This window comes from Equus asinus, chromosome 5 (genome assembly GCF_041296235.1).
Source record: "Equus asinus isolate D_3611 breed Donkey chromosome 5, EquAss-T2T_v2, whole genome shotgun sequence".
NCBI classification, from domain to species: Eukaryota; Metazoa; Chordata; class Mammalia; order Perissodactyla; family Equidae; genus Equus; species Equus asinus.
The window spans coordinates 14,204,151-14,223,243 of NC_091794.1; the positions used below are offsets into that span (position 1 = coordinate 14,204,151).

The following is a 19,093-nucleotide window of genomic DNA, read 5'->3' on the forward strand; positions in this document are numbered from 1 at the left end:
AGAGCAAAATACGGACATTTTCTGGTAGGTAAGGACTCCAAAACCTTAACTTCTTCGAATGATTTTTTTAAACAAGGATAAAATCCTAGTTCACTTGATAAACTTTCTGCAGAATGCAAGATGATGATGTATAATCATTTTAATATATGGGTTTATTTCCGTGAGTATTAAAAAGTACATAGCATAGCAAACTTTCACATTCATGCATATTATTTAGAACAAAGGTATTGGAGGTATTTAGGTATAAAAAAAGCAATATAATAAGACAGATAGTTTATGAATATGGCAAAATCGTGAAGATTATACATGAATAACTGAAGTTGGGCAAACACTTTGCTAAAGTAAATGACTTAATGTCGTCTCTCTTCCAAATATATTTACATTTTGAAAGAAGAGACTAAAAGCGCACTGCAGAGCCAGAAGCTGGAGCTCATCAGCTGCGGCAAAGCGAGGGCGGAGGAGCCCAGGGGCTGTTACTTGGTGACCCACCCCAGAAGGGAGCCCGGTTTCCCTTGCTCAGACTCCATATGCATCATCCTCCCCATGGAAGCCTCTGACTGTTTTGGCTTCCCAGGGAAGAGAAGGTGAGGACCAGTTGAGCTGACTCTTGTCATTTGCCTGCAAGTTCCATTTCTCATTCCACAGTAATAGCTTTGGCAATCTGACTCATGCACCAGTACCTTTATATTCACTTTCTCCTATTTCCCTCTCTTTTTTTTTAATCTTGTTGGATTATGTCTTTCTGTGTAATCTCAAGTCTTATTTGGAGTGAGGAAGAGTTTAGTTAAATAACATCAGTGACACTAACCTCTTGTGAGATACGCTGCCCCCAGGGCCTAATCACCTGCGGGCGCGTGGACACACTGGAGATTCTGGTCCAAAAGAGCTAGATTTAAACCTTGGTGTTGTAGTCAGGGTTGTTGGTTCCACAAACAGACACCGACTCTAGAGCTTTAAGCAGAAAAGGAACTGATCGGAAGGATGTCAGATAGTTCACAGAGTGGCTGAGAAGGCTGGACAGAAGCACAGGAAGAAAACACCTGGGGCAAAACAGAGCCCAGATGGCACCCAGGACAGTCTGTTTAAGATGCTGCCATTGGTATTGTCACCCCACACACCAGCTACTGTTCCAAGGACCATACCTGGACTCTACCCTCCCTCAGTGGCTCCAACCTTAATCTCTAAAGGCCCCCTGGACATTTGCATTCCTCAGCGAAGGCTCAAAATCTCAGGCAAATGTCGCTGGTGGCCTGAGTGGTCTAGGAGCTGGGGAAGGAAACATCTGGCCCTTTGGACTTTGGTCCTCTTATTGAGCTTCCCCAACATAGGAAGGCAGGGCAGGCAAAAATGACGCAAGTCTATTTCACTTGGTGACCTTGTGAGGCCCCACCAGAACAGCAGACTCCTCTCCCTCTTTATAGTCACTTCATTTTTCTTGTTAAATTGAGCAGTTTGCAAATGAGAATACTTGTTAGATTAATTATATTTACATAATATATATTTCCTACTTCTTTCAAAGTCAGACTTTAAACGGGTTTCTCATTTTCTCATTTAAAATTTTAGAGTGTTTTTATTTGAACTTCTAAATAAACTTGGACAAGGCTGAGGAGTCTTTTCTGTTAAATTCTATTGGGACGTAAGTTTCAGATTACCTGTGAGACTTTTTCATTCGAAAAATAAATCCATTTTGAGGATAAGTTCAAGGAGACGGAATGTTCTAACGTAATTAACCAACAGCAATGTAAGATGCTTATTTCATGAATTCTTGAAAGAGATTTTAAACTGTGATAGTGCAAAACCACTCAACTACTTAACTCGAGAACCAAACAGATGTCTGGTAAATTCTGGTAAAAAAAAGATCTGTCGGGAAACAAAGACATCCGTTTTAGCGGTGTGTGAAAGATGACGCAGGTACCTATAAAAAAATAATATCAACTGTTGGTTGATACTCTTTGCACTAAATGATATTTGTAAGCAAGATTTTTATGTTTTATTGGATTCAATTGTACACTGCCCTATTACAACACATTTCCCATGTTTGTTTTAGTCTCCCTGACATTTACAACTTCCTGCGGGGGGCGGGGGGGGCGGTGTTAATTAGTTTGTCAACCTACGTTAATTTTACAAGAATCCAGATAGAACTGCTGGCTAAACCTTGAGGCTTTCTGGTGATCAGGCTGGAGAAGTCACAGCTGAATGAAAAAATATGCTGCCAGGGGTATTTTTCCATTCCCCCCACCCCATAATTTTAATGGCTCAATGAAAGAGCTGTTTTTCTTTCACAATAGTATCGTTGTTCAAAGTGCTTTCAAGAGCTGCTCCACTACATTGAAACAGTCTAATTAAACCATTAGTACAACAAAGATACCAATAGTTGCTAACGCCAAAGAATACACTCCCATCTCATGGTAGAAATTAAGGGTGACTTTTTTTTAGCACATAGCTGGATTCCCACTTTAGAGAACTCCTGTCCATTAGACATTTCTTTGCAGAGAAACATCATTAATCTGTGAGACTTACTACAATGGGATATTATTTTCCTCAACAGAGGCTGTTACTGAAACTGCATATTATCAAGGCAGCTGTCCGAGTAAGTTTTCATAAAGGATTAGGCAGTTATATGAGTATTTAACAGCTGCACCAGCTAGGATAAAACTAGGGGTCTTAAATCGTACGCCTCCTGATATATGGAATGAAATGATATATTCTTTACCCATGCAGCAAAATAATATTATTTAAAGGGAAAATGAAATTAGAAATAAAATCTCATTCATTTGAATGTAAAGCACTGTGCGAACACAAAGGAAAATTAAAAAGAAATATCAAAAACGTTGCCCCTCCTCTCGAGGAGTCTCCGTGTCTCAGTAGGAGCGAAGAAAAAATTCAAAACGTTAAGTAAAATTAAAAGTTTAAATAAAAGTTTGAGGCGTTGAAGAAATTCTGCAAGTTAATGCATGACGACCTGCTGAATAATAGAGAGAGCTGCGATGGAGATTCAGGAGGCAGGCACACGTCAGGGCCAGAGGTTAAGAGGCTGGATGTGATTTATCAATTCAGACCTCTGAGAAAGCCACCCAGATCGTCTGGAGCATCATGTGTTAAAGTTGGAAGTGACCAGGGGATCATCTCCTACTCCAGTGCTTCCTAAACTTATCTCTTGAGAAGGATCATACGGAAAACCTCCTAAAAACAAAACGTCCGCTCCCTTCCTCAGTCCAGTTGAATCATATATGCCCAGGAACATATAGGCCTTCTCTTATTTATATTTAAACAATTTTAAATTGGCGTAGGGGGTCTAAAAAACTATATTTCTTTTAAATGCCCAGGTGATTATTTTTAATGGGAAGTTTGGGGAAAACTATTCTTAATCAACCTTGTAATTTCAGAAAATAAAACATTAAACAAGTATTAACTGTAAAAAAAAAAAAACGCAGATGGAGACAAAGATGTTTATGCGAGTGTGAGGGTGTGTGTGTAAGACAATATTAATCATCCCAGGGCAGAGCAGAGAGAGAAACTCATGCGAAGAGCTGCGGCCCAGTGTCTTTCACGTAATGGACCCTCAAAAGATACCTTGTATGGACTGAATTAAAAACAAAGAACAAGGCAAGCTGGAACCCTCGAGCATTTGATGACCTATTTATTACCACCTTATGTTCAATTCATTTTGTAAAACCTCTCGTTGGAGACACAGATCATGAATCTTAAAGAGTCTCTGGCGGATTATGGAGCAAGACTGAGTCAAATGCTCAGTGCCTGGGAAAAATTTAAACACCAAGGAGGTAAAGAGATTTGAGGTAGAAAGTTGAAATTTAAGAAAAGGAGACTGTAAAAGCTGCCTCTCAGAGAACATATCCAGATGCTTATTAGATTGTGGAAGATTTTGCTAAAGCATGTGATAGAATGATTAGTTCACAAAATCATTTTAAACTGGCTTAGAGGACCTTGAAGAAAATTACTTAAAACTAGCCCAAGCCCTCTGCAAACCACAGAAACATAAACTACCACATGGGGGATAATCTCACTGGGGGAGGGGGTGGGGGTGGATGACCTAATGTGCCCCTCCCAGCCCCTGCCATCCATCCTCTGGTTCTCTTGCATTCCTCCAGTCAGTGGGAGCTTCTAAATTTCAGTGTGCGTGTATCTATGTGCATCTTTTTTACAAAAGAAATTTCTGAACCCATATCCTAATACATTCTCAAGTTCTACCATTGTCTTTTCTCACAGACTCCCCACCTTTTTAGCACTGAATTTGTGAAGCATCTTAATAGTTGATTGACAAAACAACTAGAAACAATAATGTTTTGACATTGTTGATTTCTTGACTTTTTGAGTACATATATTTTAAATGCCACACTCAGAGTTTACCGGAAACACCAAGTTGCCATTAAATTCTTTTCTAACCAAATATTCCAAATGTATTTTTTGCTGTGGGTATAGCTTGAAGAATCCACGGCTTGACATTTTTCATAAGATTGGATCCATGGGAGGAGCGTGGTCCACAGCCACCATGAAACCATGAAAGTGGTTTTACAATCTACTAGACATGGGAGAGGCAGATGCGGCGAGCTGTACTTTGTTAACGAGTTTTATCAATGTAAGGCCACGGCCATCTTCAGAATAAAAATGTAATTTTACATATATGTTTCCCATTATATGTAATATATATAGGCAGGAGCGAATATTTGTTTCAGCATGTACGTTTACTGTTTGCACCAACTGAGTTTAAGATGGCAAAAAAAATAACACATACTAAATGCCAACACTGGACATTGCCCAAACTAGTCTTCATAGCAACCATGTTAGGTGATCATTTTTCTCCCCAATTTATAGGTGAGGAAATAGGTCTCAGAAAGTTTAAGTAACTTGTCCAAGGGCATACAGCTAGTAAGACATAAAGCCAGATTTTGGACTTGGGTTTATCTCTCTGCAAAGCTTTTACTCAAAATGTTATGTTGAGATGAAACATTTATCATTGGCTCATAATGGCAACAACATGCAATTTGTAAGACAAGAGTCTTTAGGGGCAGAGAACTTGGAGTATCTGTCCAGTTGGAGGCCACGTGAAGTCCTGCTTTCTCTATGCTCCTTTATTGGATTTAGGCTGTAGCCACAGCACTCCTGCAGAAGCAGCTCAGGAAAGGCCTGCTGGCGGCCTCCACTTCCACTAGCTCAGGGTTGATACTCGTAACACATCTTGCCTTCATTTTCGTGTTGCTAACCCATGCTCAGGGCTTACTGTCTTCCAGTCCATGTGCAGTGAATTAGAGTGAGACCAGATAACAAGAAGAAGTGCTGAGCAAAACTCTTTTGAAACTCAAAAACAGTTCCTGGCAACAGAAACCACGTTTACATTTTTTAAATTCTTATTTTACCTTATTTGGAGATGTAAGATGAACTCAAGAGACCCCTCAAACCAGAACTTAATGTTAGTGAATGTTTGTTGAGATAAAAGAAAATGTCCTTCTACCCCAAAGATGCTAAATATGGGTTGCACTGACAAGCACGGTTTACATTTTCTGGCAAAACTGAATAAAATTTCCCACTATTTTTCAATTAGGAAAAGCAGCATCTCAGATAACAAGAAAGGCTTTTGTAACGAAGCAGTGAACTTGGAGTAATTTTTATTGAAAGTTATGTTTACACGGTTATTAAAAGGCAGATTTGTGTTGGACCGGCAACCCATTTTGCACTGGTCTCTGGAGAAGGAACTGGAGGGAAGAAAACTTTCTCCATTTTCTTGTTTGTGCAACATGCATTCGGTTTTAGTTTTCCCTGAGAGAGATGCGGGATCGATGGGCCTGGAGGCAGGCGAAGCTTGACTCAGAGCTTCCATTACAAACTGAAGTAGTGATTTTCCCCATTTTCAGCTTTAGTTGCTTCACCCTCTGTCATAAATTTTAGGCAGGGTGAGGAGGAGAGGGGGGACAGGGTGCTGCTTGTCCATGCATAGCATGGTTCAGAACCTTTAAAACCAAGCACATTCAGAGAGCTCACCCCAATTCCGCAATTGTTTAGTGCAACCTAGAACCACAGTTTTATTAAACCTTATTTTTCTCTTCTGGCATGAAGGGTAACTTGGAGCTAATCACCCAGTTTAGGAAATGGGCAAGTGGTTCCAAAAACAGAAGTGGGCTATGCATCCACACAGGAGTGGAGAAAGCTCAGTCTCCTCATGAGCATCAATTCAGAAAGGAAAGTACACTGTTGATGAAATTTATCACACAAGATGGGATGCGAGCAAATCCTTCATCCTAAAAAGGACAGAAACCCAGAAGGGAATGACTGGGGAGAATGAGTCACTAGCAGCTGTTAAGAATCCCAGACCTCTATTCCTGATTTAACTCTCTCCTTTATCTACCCCAGAGGCCGGTGGTTCTCAAACTTGAGCTGCATCAGAATCAGCTGAGGGCTTGTCAAAACACGGATTGCCCCATTCTCAGAGTTCCTCATTCAGTAGATCTGGGTGGAGCTAGAAAATCTGCATTTCTCGCAAGTTTCCTGGTGGTGTTGATGCTGCTGGTCCAGGATACCGAACTATAAGAACCACTGCTCTAGCAATAGCGGTTTCAGAATTAAGCCCAAGGGACAGTTTACTTACCTAGAAGACCAGCCCAGCATTTCTTAAAAATATGTGCTTGCGTGTCAACCTGAAAAGGACACTGCTAAAAGACAGGATGAGGGGTCAAAGGAACAGACCTTCAAATAAGTGTTGTCCCCTCTCCTGTTCACCAGATTCAGCTCAGGACCAGAGCTGTGTGGGCCAAGGCTGCCCTGTCCTTGGGGATGCAGAATAAGGTATCAGTTCTGGGTGCCAGGCTAGACCCGGATTTGAGACCCAAGTCCATCACTCAAGGTTAGGAACCAGTTGGAGTCAGTCACTTTGCTTTTCTAAATTGCAGTTTCCTCGCCTCTAGAACCAGAAAAGTAATACCACTGATCTCATTGGTTATTAGGATTAAATGTGATCGTGTTTAGAAAGCTTTAACACAATGGCTCATGCATAATAGGGCTTCCGGAAATGCTAGCTGTAGGTATTGTTTAATAATGATATAACTAGCATTATCATACCATTATGACATAGCCCATACGTATAACATTTTTATGACTCTCAGATTTTGAGGGGTTTGTCTCATCTCCACATATTGGGAACTGAGGCACGAAGAGGTTAAGTATTTCACCCAAGGGCATCCTAGGGAGCTCTCTGAAGTTATGCCCCAGGCTGCCGCTATTGTCGTGATTCTAATCCCAGACGTCCAAGTGTGATCTGATCCAGACCTTCTGCGCAGCCCGCCGGGAGACCCTGGCCGCCCTCCTCAGGATTACAGGAGGAGGTATTATTTCTTCAGGCTCTCCTGGAGTCTCTCTCTGCCTTTTTTGGCCCACATACTGCTGAATGTAGTTTGTGTCTGAAATGGAAAATTTCTGTAACACAATACCCAGCTCTGATCCCCACAGACTCTCAAGGTTTTTTTTTTTTTGGTTTGGGCTAAAATATGACTTCATGTGCAAAAAGAAGCCTCATTTCCCAGTGCTCTCAGCAGATTCAAAGCCCTCTGCTTCCTAAGAATTCTAAGGAATTAATTTCACTTTTCTGAAAAAGGAGAGCAATGATGAAGAAGTGAGAGGAGAAATGCAAAAATTAAAACTACCCGCCCGTTTGATGCAGGATATACTATTCTGAGAGCCCCTTCTCTTCTCCCCCTGCACCCCTCGCCCAGCAAAGCACCATTCCCAGCACTCCCACAGGAACCCCCTAAAAAGACAGGGAAGCATAGCTGCCCTTAGCTTATGACCTTGCCTGAAACTGGGTGTGTTGGCTAAGCAGGCAACAGAAACCAAGGACTTAGAGGTTCGACTGATTGACTCACTGGCATTCTTCTCTCCTAGAGCATCGCCTTTTCACAAACTGTGTCTAACGCGAGCCTGGACCAGTCTGAACAGTACACTGGGTTTTCACTGAGTGACATATCTCTCTGACAGCTACTCTAGCCTCGTAGGGGGCTGCACAGGCCCTGGAGCCCAAGCGTCTAACTTTGACTCACGGCTCCGCCCCTTCCTAGCTGACTGTGTGACTTTGGGCCAGTTTCTCAACCTCTCCATGTCTCAGTCTCTCATCCATAAATGGGGCTCCACCCTACACTGTCAGAGTTTACCATAAGTAAGTTATTTAATAAATTATGAAGTGTCTAGGACAGTTCCTGGCACTGAATTAACTCCACGTGTGCTGCTATTATTATTACCACTTCTGCCCCACTTCAAGTAAGGGAACAGTCAAGGCTGTATTTGCTGAAGAAAATATCATGCCTACACAGAGAGAAAGCAGTTTGGTGTTCCGGTAATGGCATGACTTTGGAGTCAGACAGACCTGAGTTTGACCTCTGACACTGCTACTTAAGTTGTGTGACCTTGGGCAAGTTATGGACCTCTTTGAAATCCAGTTTTCTGTTTATAAAATAGAGATAATAATACCTAGCTCATAGCGTTGCTTGGAAGATCCAGTGAAGTAATGTTCGGGAAGTACTTGGACATTAGTCAGCAGCCAGGGAATGGTAGTTATTTTATGGCAAACTAGTCACATGAACGAAGATTCCATTAACTTCTGAAAGCACTACAACCACTCTACTTGATACAACTGACTAAAATAATTCCAAAATCTAAGATTCTTATAAAAATATATACATCGTCAGTGAGTGCAGGGTCAAATAGCATAGTCTGTGGTACATCTTCCCGTCTCTCATGGGAAACTTGGTTTGCTGTCTGAATTTATAGATCACTCATCACCCCTACCCCAACCTAGGCTTTCTTCTCTATCAATCACTTTTTGTCCTAGCGTGTGCATGTTGATATGGGGTGTTGCCGGGTTTCATAAGGGAGCTATGAGGAAAGTACGCCCTGGACCTTCCCATTTCAAGCCCCAGAGGATATAAATTTTGTGTGATGAAATGAAGGTACTTGAGGCATCACAAGCAGGGCAGCAGCATCGCTCAATTCTGGTGGCGCTGGTTGCTCACATTGTATCAAAAGTGTGCTCCAAAGGGGGGCCTTTAACGGGGAGTCCAACAGAATGGGCGCCTCCTGGAACTGTGCAACAGAACAGCTCTGATCCCAGGGCCCAGGAAACAACGCCCACTTTCTCAGACCTGGGCTCTAACCCTACTTGTCTCGTGAGTCAGACTCTGTCTTCCAGGACTTAATTTATTCTTGCTGAGTGAGCACGTGCTGAGCCTCTGGTGACATAATCATGAGGAGGAACTACAGAGTCACCGATGCTGAGACATGAAAGTCCTACCCAAGTCATCAGGGCAACCCTCACCAGTGCCCCAGGGAGCATGTCAGTGCAGTTCCGATTTGCCTTTTGTCGATAGGAAAAGAACAGTGTCAGGCACTGGCTTCCAAGGAGTGTTCTCGTTCTCACGGAAGGAGGGTGGGGGAAGCGGGCAGACGCACCCTTCACCCTGGGCTTGCTCTGCCAGCACCTGTGTTTGAAGCGCCTTGTGTGACTTACTGGTTTCCCGAAGATGTGGGAGAAAGTCGTGATGTTGGCCCTCAAGTCACAGTGAGAAAAAAATGGACGAACCCAAACAGCAGCGGAGGGAGACAAGGGAACCTAATGACTCCAGGACCCCTAACCAGGCAGCTGTTCTTTTGCTCTTACACTTTCCCTTCTCCCGTCCCCACTTGCTTCTTCCACAATAGTATCATAGAGCACTTTAGAGCTAAAAGCCAACCATGAAATTATCTTGTCCTAAGGCCCTCAGCTTTCAGATGAGGAAATGAGTCCCAGATGTCAGGCAGTACAAAGCGTCCAGAAAGATGATCGATCCAGAAATCACTTAGGCTTTCAGCGGCCTTTGAAAGGCGAGAGGAATGTATTCAGGTCAGAGTAAGTGGTGTTTTCAACTCCGTTATATAGATAAAGAGGCTGAGGCAAGAAGGTAAAGGGTGACGCATCGTCTTTCTTGGCTCTTAAACTACTCCGCTGGGTTGGACAACCCATGGAGGCATCAGGGCCTGAGCGGGAGACCAGAGCCAGCTTGTATGAAGCACGCCCTGAGAACTGAAGCGGATAGGTGGGTGGGAAGACATGGTCCCATTCTTTAACCTTGAGGTGGGAAAAAAGCCAACCTCCTATCTGTAATGTAGAATCCACTTTAACATTTCATTGTCGTCATTTCTTCCTCTGCAAACACTCACACATGCACACACACACACACACACACACATATTGTAAATGGGAAGAACAGAAGTCTGGAGTTAGAACACCAGGCTTTTTTAACACCTGTGTCGTCTCTCTCTCTTTCACATTTTTCCTTCTGTAAATTAGGAATCATTATAATGTCTTTCTCATAGCACTGTTCAACAGACCACACAAAATAATAAAGCCTAACTGCTTTGTAAACCATGAAGGAGAGATTCTTAAAGAATTTGGTTCAAGAACTTTCTTAAAAATTTGATGAATGGCTAAAGACTTTCACTAAAATTCCCACATGTAGATAATGAAGTTTTGCACATAATTTCAGAGGGTTCACAGACACGCTGAAGACTCCAACTTAACACCTGCTCTAACAGCACTTAGCAAATGTGGAATATTCCAGCCTGGACAAGCGTAGTGTTTTCCCAATTTAGCATAAACTAGGATGAGGGATTCATTTACTTGATAAACCCTCACTGGGCCCTCACTAGGTTCTCGGGGCTACAGGAGCACAGACATCGTTATCCTTTAGGGGTTAACAAGCCAAAATGTGTATTAAAGCAAAGGATGACCTTCATGTCAACTAAGAAAGTCACCTCACTGTGGCGTCTGGCTCAAAGCCCCTGTCTGGCTACTCAGGTCAGGTAGAAGGCAATGTGGTCACCTCTGATTTGAGACAGGGAACTTGTGTACAAAAAGGTCAAGGGACCTTTCCGGGTCTATGAAGCTGTTCTTTTCCCCAGGACTTGATGCTCCAAAGGATTTGGTGGCAGACAGGCAGAAAGAAGCTGTGCTCAGCTTTGGGTGAAGCACAACTGCTCGCAGTCCTGGAGCCTCCTGGTCTGAACCTCTCCTGCTAGTGAAAGGGCTTCTGTAAACCTCTGTCATTCTTCCACATTCTGCTAAGTGTGCCCCTCATAGACTGTTGCTGCCAAACTAGCAAATCCAAGATTTCTGGTGACATAACTCAGAATCGGAGCCAGGCATTTTTATGTGAGCAAAGGTGATGGTGTTTTTTTAAATTCCTGCAATCCAGGGTTTAAATCACTCTACCACTTTCTAGTTTGGAGAAGCATAAAAAACATAATTTTCTTGTCTGAAAATGAGGATAATAATCATGCCTTCCACATCTAGTTGTGAGATTGAATGAAATAATTCCTATGAAGTGCTCAGAACTGTGCCTGACACTTAGAGAAATCTCAACAATGGTGATCCTTATGACTATCATGGAGCCCCTTCTCAATGGCTATATCCTTCACTATTGTCAGAGGCCCATTGATTTTACCAGCAATGGGCAATATGTTTAGTTGTAGCTGCTATTTTCCAAAATATCATTTTTTAAATATGGCTACTAAATTTGTCTGTAGAGATGTTCATTTTTGTAATGACTTAGGCTTGACTTTCTAAGCTCCAGATTGAGCAGTGTATGAGTTAGGTTGTATAGGGAAAGCAGGTGGAATTTGGCAAGAGCTGGTGGGATGTGCTGAAGAGTGAGGCTTGGAAGCTAAATTAGAAAAAGAGAATCAGAAAGAGAGATGGTCAATCCTGATTGGAAGTGCCCAAAAGAAAATTAGAAGAAGGCAAGAGGAGACAGTGGCAAATGGGTGCATTTCTCCTATTAGGAAGAGCTTAGGGAAATAAATTGTGTTAATAAACTGAGTAATGTCCACAGAAATTATCTCATTTAGTTTTGGGCGATTTTGACTGAAAACTAGATTGCAGGAATAAAATAGAATTTCTGCCTGGGGGAGAATTGGGAAGTAGTGATGTATGTAGAGGAGGACTAAAAGATTTTAACGTAAAATCCTGTTGAGTCAACCTGCATTCACTGGCTGACTTACCTATGTATATACAGTTTGTAACAAATGTTTTTCACGTTGGAGTAAAGTTATCATTCTATGTAAACAGCAGACTAATATTATGGTGCATTTGTCGGGGAAGAAAATGTAAGAGGACAATTGGCGAGAGCTATGGTGCTAAAGAGGACCCCTTTCTCTCTTAGACCAAGCCCTAACCCGTGAATGAAAACAATGGAAGTGATCAGCCACAAGAACTCAGGGACTGTGGGGGAGATCTGGAGAGCCGTATGTCCACCCGTCAGCTAGCCACCAGTCCCTCACCCTCACCCTGTCATCTGGCCACAAGCACATGAGTCACCACCACAGCAATGTTAATGGACCCGGGCTGAATAAAGGTCTATAAACTACCAGAGATTTAAATGTCTTTCTGCGCACCCTCCTCGCCCAAATCCACCCACATTCCGAGAGTCTGCTCTGCCTTGCCAGCTTATTTGGCATTGTCTAGTTGGGCCTACGTGCAGAGGTCCTCAGAGACAATACTTTGATTCATGTCTGGAATGCTGCAACATACCGTCAGACCCTCTCCCACGCTCATTTTTGCCTGCAGAAGAGATCCACAAGTGCCCAAGGAGCCCTCTGGCCACCAATGAGCGCTTCCTTGAGTCTTGAATTATGGGCCAATGAAAGCAATGCATTTAGTGAACTGCTGCCTCCTTTCCCCTCTGCCCCTGGTCAGACACGTGGCTGTGAATGTTGCCAGATGGAAACTGTTAGTGAAGATCCACATTTAACAGGACTTTTATTTATGACCTAAGAGCAGCACTCATCAGTTATCCTGTGGGCTTGAGTTGTGTTTAGTATATAAGTGACCTCAATCTTGTGTGTGAAACCTCGTGTGTTTAGATGTGGCCTGGTCTAGGGAAGAGAGAAGAATTTGTTCCTTCCAGGTTCCTTACCAAGCACCACAGCCAAAAGGAGGATGGGAAAGCCAGTCCAAATTATTGGGGCCTCATGGTCTGGGAAGCAGCCCAATGTCCAGATAAACATCTTCACCTAGGTCCGAACCCTTGCTCAGCAGCGCTGGCAGACACCATCCTCTCCCCATGTTCCAACATCCCAGAGATTGTAATGGAAAGCTCTTTTGTCTCACACGCCTCTGCCAACCAATTATTTCACCATCTCTCTGTCCCCAGTCTGACATTTTGTAGCTCTAGATCAAGATTTTATTGGAGTCTCATCAATAGATTCCTAAATAATAGGACCTAGGACTAAAGTGTTGATGGCATGCTTAAGCGTGTTCAACCTCAGGGGGCAGGGATGTTGGAGAATTGGGTTGTCTCATCTCTGAGGTTTCCTAGGCCGAAAAATGCACTAGACAAAACTGTAGCTGCCCTCTTAGTGTCTGAATGTGCAATGCTGTCTACAACCTGCTGCTTTAGAATGTTTTTCTGCCAACGCCCTGTGCTCTGTTCCATCTCTGAACTGTATGATCTTCAGCTGGTTTGTTCAGTAAGTGTTTGGGCAGATGGACGCAAAGTGATGAAACACATATGGTTTAGGTGGACAGAGAGTCACACGCCCGCCGGGTTGGATATGCTTGACTAGTGCTTGCCACAGTATCTTACAGTTTAGAAGATAAAGATAAATTAACCCATAGACTCTATTGTTGATTTTAGTTGCTTTACTTTTTAGCCTCTCATATAATTTCACAAAATTTACTTTGCTTCCCAGTATTCCTATACAGTATTTTAGAGAAAGGAGCAGAATCATCAATTCATAAACGGAAGACTGAGGTAATGAGAAAGACCGGCCAGAGCCCCACAGCTGAAGGTCATTGGCTGCATCCAGAGGCCCAGGTTTCCCTCTGTGGAAGGTGCTTCCTCTGGGAAAGGCTCTCATTACATCATCAATGTATTTGTCCAGGTGCCAGGCTCCCCTGGGGTGTAGAAACCCCATTGGGGGAAACATTTATCATCCGTAAGCGAGTATTTAGATCTTTGCTCATTACTTTTTCTCCTGATTTCCTTGGGGGTGTGTACATGTGTGCCTACCCTTTCCCTTAGAGATTACCAATTAGTAAGACTTTGAGAATTTAGTTTGACATTTATTTGTTACTATTTTTAATGCAAATGTTAAGTGGCTGTCCTCTGAGAATCTGTGGCTTTCATGCTATATTTTTTTTTTCCAGAAACAATTCTCTTGGCTCAGGCACGCACACACACATGCAAAATACCAGGTTATAAGACTACAGAAACACAATTGGGAAAATGCTGTACAGAATACTAAAATACTTTAACTTCTGTTATTACGGGAATACAATGAGAGAGCTCATATTACTGTACCCATTTCACAAATGGAAAGCTTATTCAGAGATAAGGAGTGACTTGCCATATACATGATTCCTACATCACAGAGATGGAACTGGGAACCAAAAGTGAAAATCTGGCTTTTCAACCCAGGAACTTGCCAGTACATGCTGTAAGACTCCTCTCGGAAGATGAGCAAAGGTTGGCAATGAGAAAAATCCTAGTGCCAATGGGCTAGTCAAGGATCTGATCACCTGCAGAGAAGAGTGACCCCAGAACAATACAGCCATTGTTGCAAATCCAGTAACCAGAGCAGAGGCTGGTGGGGCGGCTTTAGTGGAGGTGAGAGAAGACATGGAGCCAAACAGCTTCATGGCGCCCAGGACCTCCTCCCCAAGGCTCTTCACATGCCAGTGTGCAGCGGTGCCTTTTTTGATGGCAGTTCTGGTTGACTCAACCCACTCAGATTGGCACCTCAGCAATCCTGGGCCTTGAGAAAGAAGATGCTGTGTCTAGGTGAAGATGTTGGTGTCCTAGGGCTTCTGTAACAAAACACCACAAACGAGGTGGCTTAAATGGCAGAAATTTATTGTTTCACAGTTGGAGGCTAGGATTTTGAGCTCATGATACAGGCAGGTCGGTTCCTTCTGAGGGCTACGAGGGAGAATCTTTTCCGTGCCTCTCTCCTTGGCTTCTGGTGGTCTGCTGGTAAGCTTTGGCGTTCCTTGGCGTACAGTGCATCGCCCGATCTCTGCCTGCATCTTCACACGGTGTGTTCCCTGAGTGTCTGCCTCTGTGTCCAAGTTTCCCCTTTTTATAAAAACACAAGTCATATTGGATTAGTGTCCATCCTAATGACCTCATCTTAACTTGACCATCTGCAAAGAACCTATTTCCAAAAACAGTCACGCATCACTTAAGGACAGGGTACGTTCTAAGAAATTCACCGTTAGGTGGTTTTGTTGTTGTGCGAACGTCATAGAGTGTGCTTACACAAACCTAGATGGTATAGCCTGCTACGTGCCTGGGCTGTATGGTACTAATCTTATGGGACCACTGTGGTATATGCGGTCCATTGTTGACCGAAATGTCATTATTCAGCACATGACTATAATGACCTGTTTCCACAGGTACCAGGCGTTAGGACTTCAACCTGTTTTGGGGGACATAATTCAATATATAACAGTAACAAAATGTTTCTTCTTAAAAAGCATCTCCTAATCCAAAAACAGTCATGTCCTTGACATGTCTGTTTTGGTTTCACCTACCTCAAACATAATGATTAACTGTCTTTGTTATAAAGATAAATTTTTTCCTGTTAGGCTTTTTCTTTACTTTGTGCATTTTTAACAAATGACCTCTTGAATTTGGTATAGATACCCCCCTCAAAAAAAGATAAATGCTTTTTTAAAATAGAAGGCTATTAGGAGAAATTATTACTTCTCTCTTACCTAAACTATGAACTTCCATCTATTCACATTATTGAGAACAAGTAATATACTTAAAATGGCTCAAAATCTATGATATTATTACTATTGTTCAAAAGGAAACTCTCTTCAGAGGAAAGTCTTTTCCAATACAATATTGGAAAAGTTCTACAGGTTTTACTTTCAAAAAGATTTAATTTTATACATCTGATTTATTTTAAAAAATAAATTATTTTTATACTTTCTATAATAAGAGAAAGATTTTCAAAAGTGAGGGGAGGAGTAAGAAGAAGGGAGAGAAGAGGAAGCAGAGTAAACCCACGAAAGTGTGCAGCATGTCAAAGGGAGGAAGGCAACAGGTTTCTGTGACTGTGGCTTCCCCTCCATCCTGGAGCGCTTTTTAAAGCTCTGCCTGCTGTCTGGTCTCTGGGCTGATAAGTCAGTGGCTCAACCCTGGCCTAGCTGGACACTAAGAATGACACGCTTTTGGGAAGCAATTTGTGCCGGGGACCCAGCCAAGTCTAAACTGTTTTTGATTTGCGTTAGCGTATTTCTCGGTTCAAATTCACAGGGAAAAGTTCCCGTAAGAGAACACCCCAGGTGGCTTTCTTCATCAGAGGGTTTGCCCGCACCTGAGAGCTTGTCTGTTTGTCGTGTATGTCCACACACCTCAGGGAAAGACAGGATTTCATAAGGGAAGCGCGTCTCAGAGCCCCTCCCGGCACGCTCTCTTCAGAGCCCCACAGGCCTGCAACCCTGGAGGAGAGCCGGGGTGTAAGAAGAATGTGGTCTGGTTTTTTGCAGAGAGAGATGAGAACTCTTATTTGAGGCCGAGAACCCCTCCTGTATCCTCTCCCACTCACATGCAAATCAGACGCTTCTGATTCCCAGCATATCTTTCCTGGGTTTAAGCACATAAGCAAACAACCCCAGTACGTAGATAAGTAACTACTTTTTTGCTACCAAGGTTGAACTTATAAAGATCAGAGACAAGCTGTTGGTGGAGGAGACAAGCAGGAAATTCAACACTCTGACAGCGTTACTCAAAGTGCAGTCTGAGAACCACTTTTAGCAGAATCACCTGAAAAGCTTGTTCATAAAAATGAACACAGTTTCCCAGGTTCTGCTCCAAACCAGCAAAATCAGGAATTCTTGGAGTGGGACTCAGGAATCTCAGGTTTGTCAAGTTTCCCAGGTGCCCTCAACGCCCTTTAAGGTACGAGAGCCGCTGCATAACCCAAATGTACGTGAGGGCAGCCGAGGGTTACATGGACATGGATCCCAACATGTCCCTGGGAGTCCCTTCCGGAGCCGTAAAGTCAGTGATTACTCTCACCAGCTTTAGAGAAAGTCGGATTCTAGATCGGGCCTTCCTTGACTCCAGAGATTCCTGCAAAGTGTGTTTCCACACCTTTGTGCTCTCTGCAGCACCTCACATGTCATCCACACCGTTGGATTATCAGGATCAGTTTACCTGAATTTCTCTTTTAGGCAGAGACAATGGCTTATTATCTTTATGTGTCTATATATCCCTTGTCTGGCAGAGAGCCTGCTTAGTAAACTTTCGTTGATTAAATAATTAAACATAGCTGCTTTACCCATCAGGAACTTAGCAAAGGGTTTACGCTTGGTCTCAGTGAACTATTAAGACTCAGTACAACACAGGTTTAATACAAGGCCTGGTTGGAGGTTTACCTTATTCCTAATATCCCCAAAGAGCAGCGTTTCATCGCAAATGCTGCCGCGTCATCTCTTGCGTTGGACGCTTGTTTATGTACGGCCTTCTCACTCCTCACTGGAAAGCTATGCTGAGAGCAGGTAGCAGGAAGAAAGAAGCCCAACTGGCCGAATCAGAAAGTTGCAAGTGATGCTTAGTTGGTGTATATTCAGGACAAAAGTGACCTCTCCGTTTCGCCAGGGTCTAGCAACACCTGTCAGTCGTGCTGTGAGGGGGCAGCACTTTGCATAGTGCTGCTCTGAGCACACAGGGACTGCAGACTCAGCCCAGAAGAGAAAGCCGGAGCCGGGGAGAGCCCGTCCTTGTTGCCCGGCCCCGCTTCTGCGGAGGGCTCTGGGAGCTCTCGCCTGGGGTCTTTGAGAGGCTGAGGCATCTCGGTGACCTGCTGCAGGAAGGCAGCTCACAGCAGGTACTTCTCTGAGCTTGCTCTTAGGCTACAGGTACACTCCGACGAGTGGCCCTTGAGGGAGAGTTTTTAGTGGTTTAGGAAACTAATAAAGTCAGAAAGAAACAAACAAATTTGATCATAAGCCCTGATGCTAATGGCCGCTCTACCTCCAGGAAGTTGGTGGAGATCAGCAGGAAAATGCTGGGATGAAACTGCTGAGTGGCTTGGCACATCTGGTCTGAGATGCGCTGACTGAAGAAGTGCTAGGACCAGAAATGGGAGAAGAAATACAGGGCCCTGAGAAAGGGCACTGCTGCCAGGTCTTGGGGTGGTTTTCATGGTTTTTTTTTTTTTTTTTTTTCTGTTTTCATCTTTAAAAGAAAGGGAAAAAAGCTGACTTGAAATAATTTTAATCACGTGTATATCCTAACTCTGGCACACTTTTTGTCGTGTTAACTTCTTTTTATTTCAAAGAACAGTTTACTAGGCCCAAACTTCATGATGTTTTTAATTTAAACAGAGGGTTTTGCCAAACCCAGCCTCAGGAGAAATATTTTCATTATCCAGCTCTTTTATCGACTCCGCAGCCTGGGTGTGGTTTCTCTCCCCAGTTCAGCATCCCCCTGTGCTGCTGAGTAACCAAACACGATGGCTGTGAAAAGTGAAAATACTCTCTCAATGGCTTGGCTTCCAGCAGCATCTGATGGGAGAGACATGCCCGAGGGAATGAGTTGCAGAAACAGGGGCGCCAAATTAAGATTGGTATTTAATAGCGTTATGTGCAACATAAAGAAAATATGGGGCTTTATCATAAGAATTTCTAATAATGATGATAATCATAGCTATTAATTATTGAGCACTGACTCTGTTGCTCTGGTGGCTTTATAGATATATCATCCTTTCAACAACCTTATGAGTAGGTACTATCATCATCATCATGATCATCATCATCATCATCATCACCATTCATAAACGAAACCAAGGAACAGACAGATCAAAGGAAGATGATTTGGCCTATCATTTTGCCAGATCCATGGTTGGTCCACACCCTTAGAAAACAAACCCCAAGAACCTAGGTCTAATCAACTTAGTCAAGACAGTTTCCCCCATAGATTAAAAAGGTGAGTAAACATGGAAGAAAATAAAAGGGCATGTAAATGATAGTTTAGAAAGACTAGTGAGTCAAAAAGTAAGAGTGGGAAGACGCAGAGTATGCGTATCCAAGGTGTGATCTGAACTT

General features: G+C 43.1%; 1 protein-coding gene across 5 annotated transcripts in view; it reads left to right on the forward strand.

The window, feature by feature from the left end:
• The window catches only part of PHLDB2 (pleckstrin homology like domain family B member 2), a 223,074-nt gene that overhangs the window by 14,582 nt on the left and 189,399 nt on the right, over positions 1 to 19,093 (forward strand). The window lies entirely within an intron of this gene.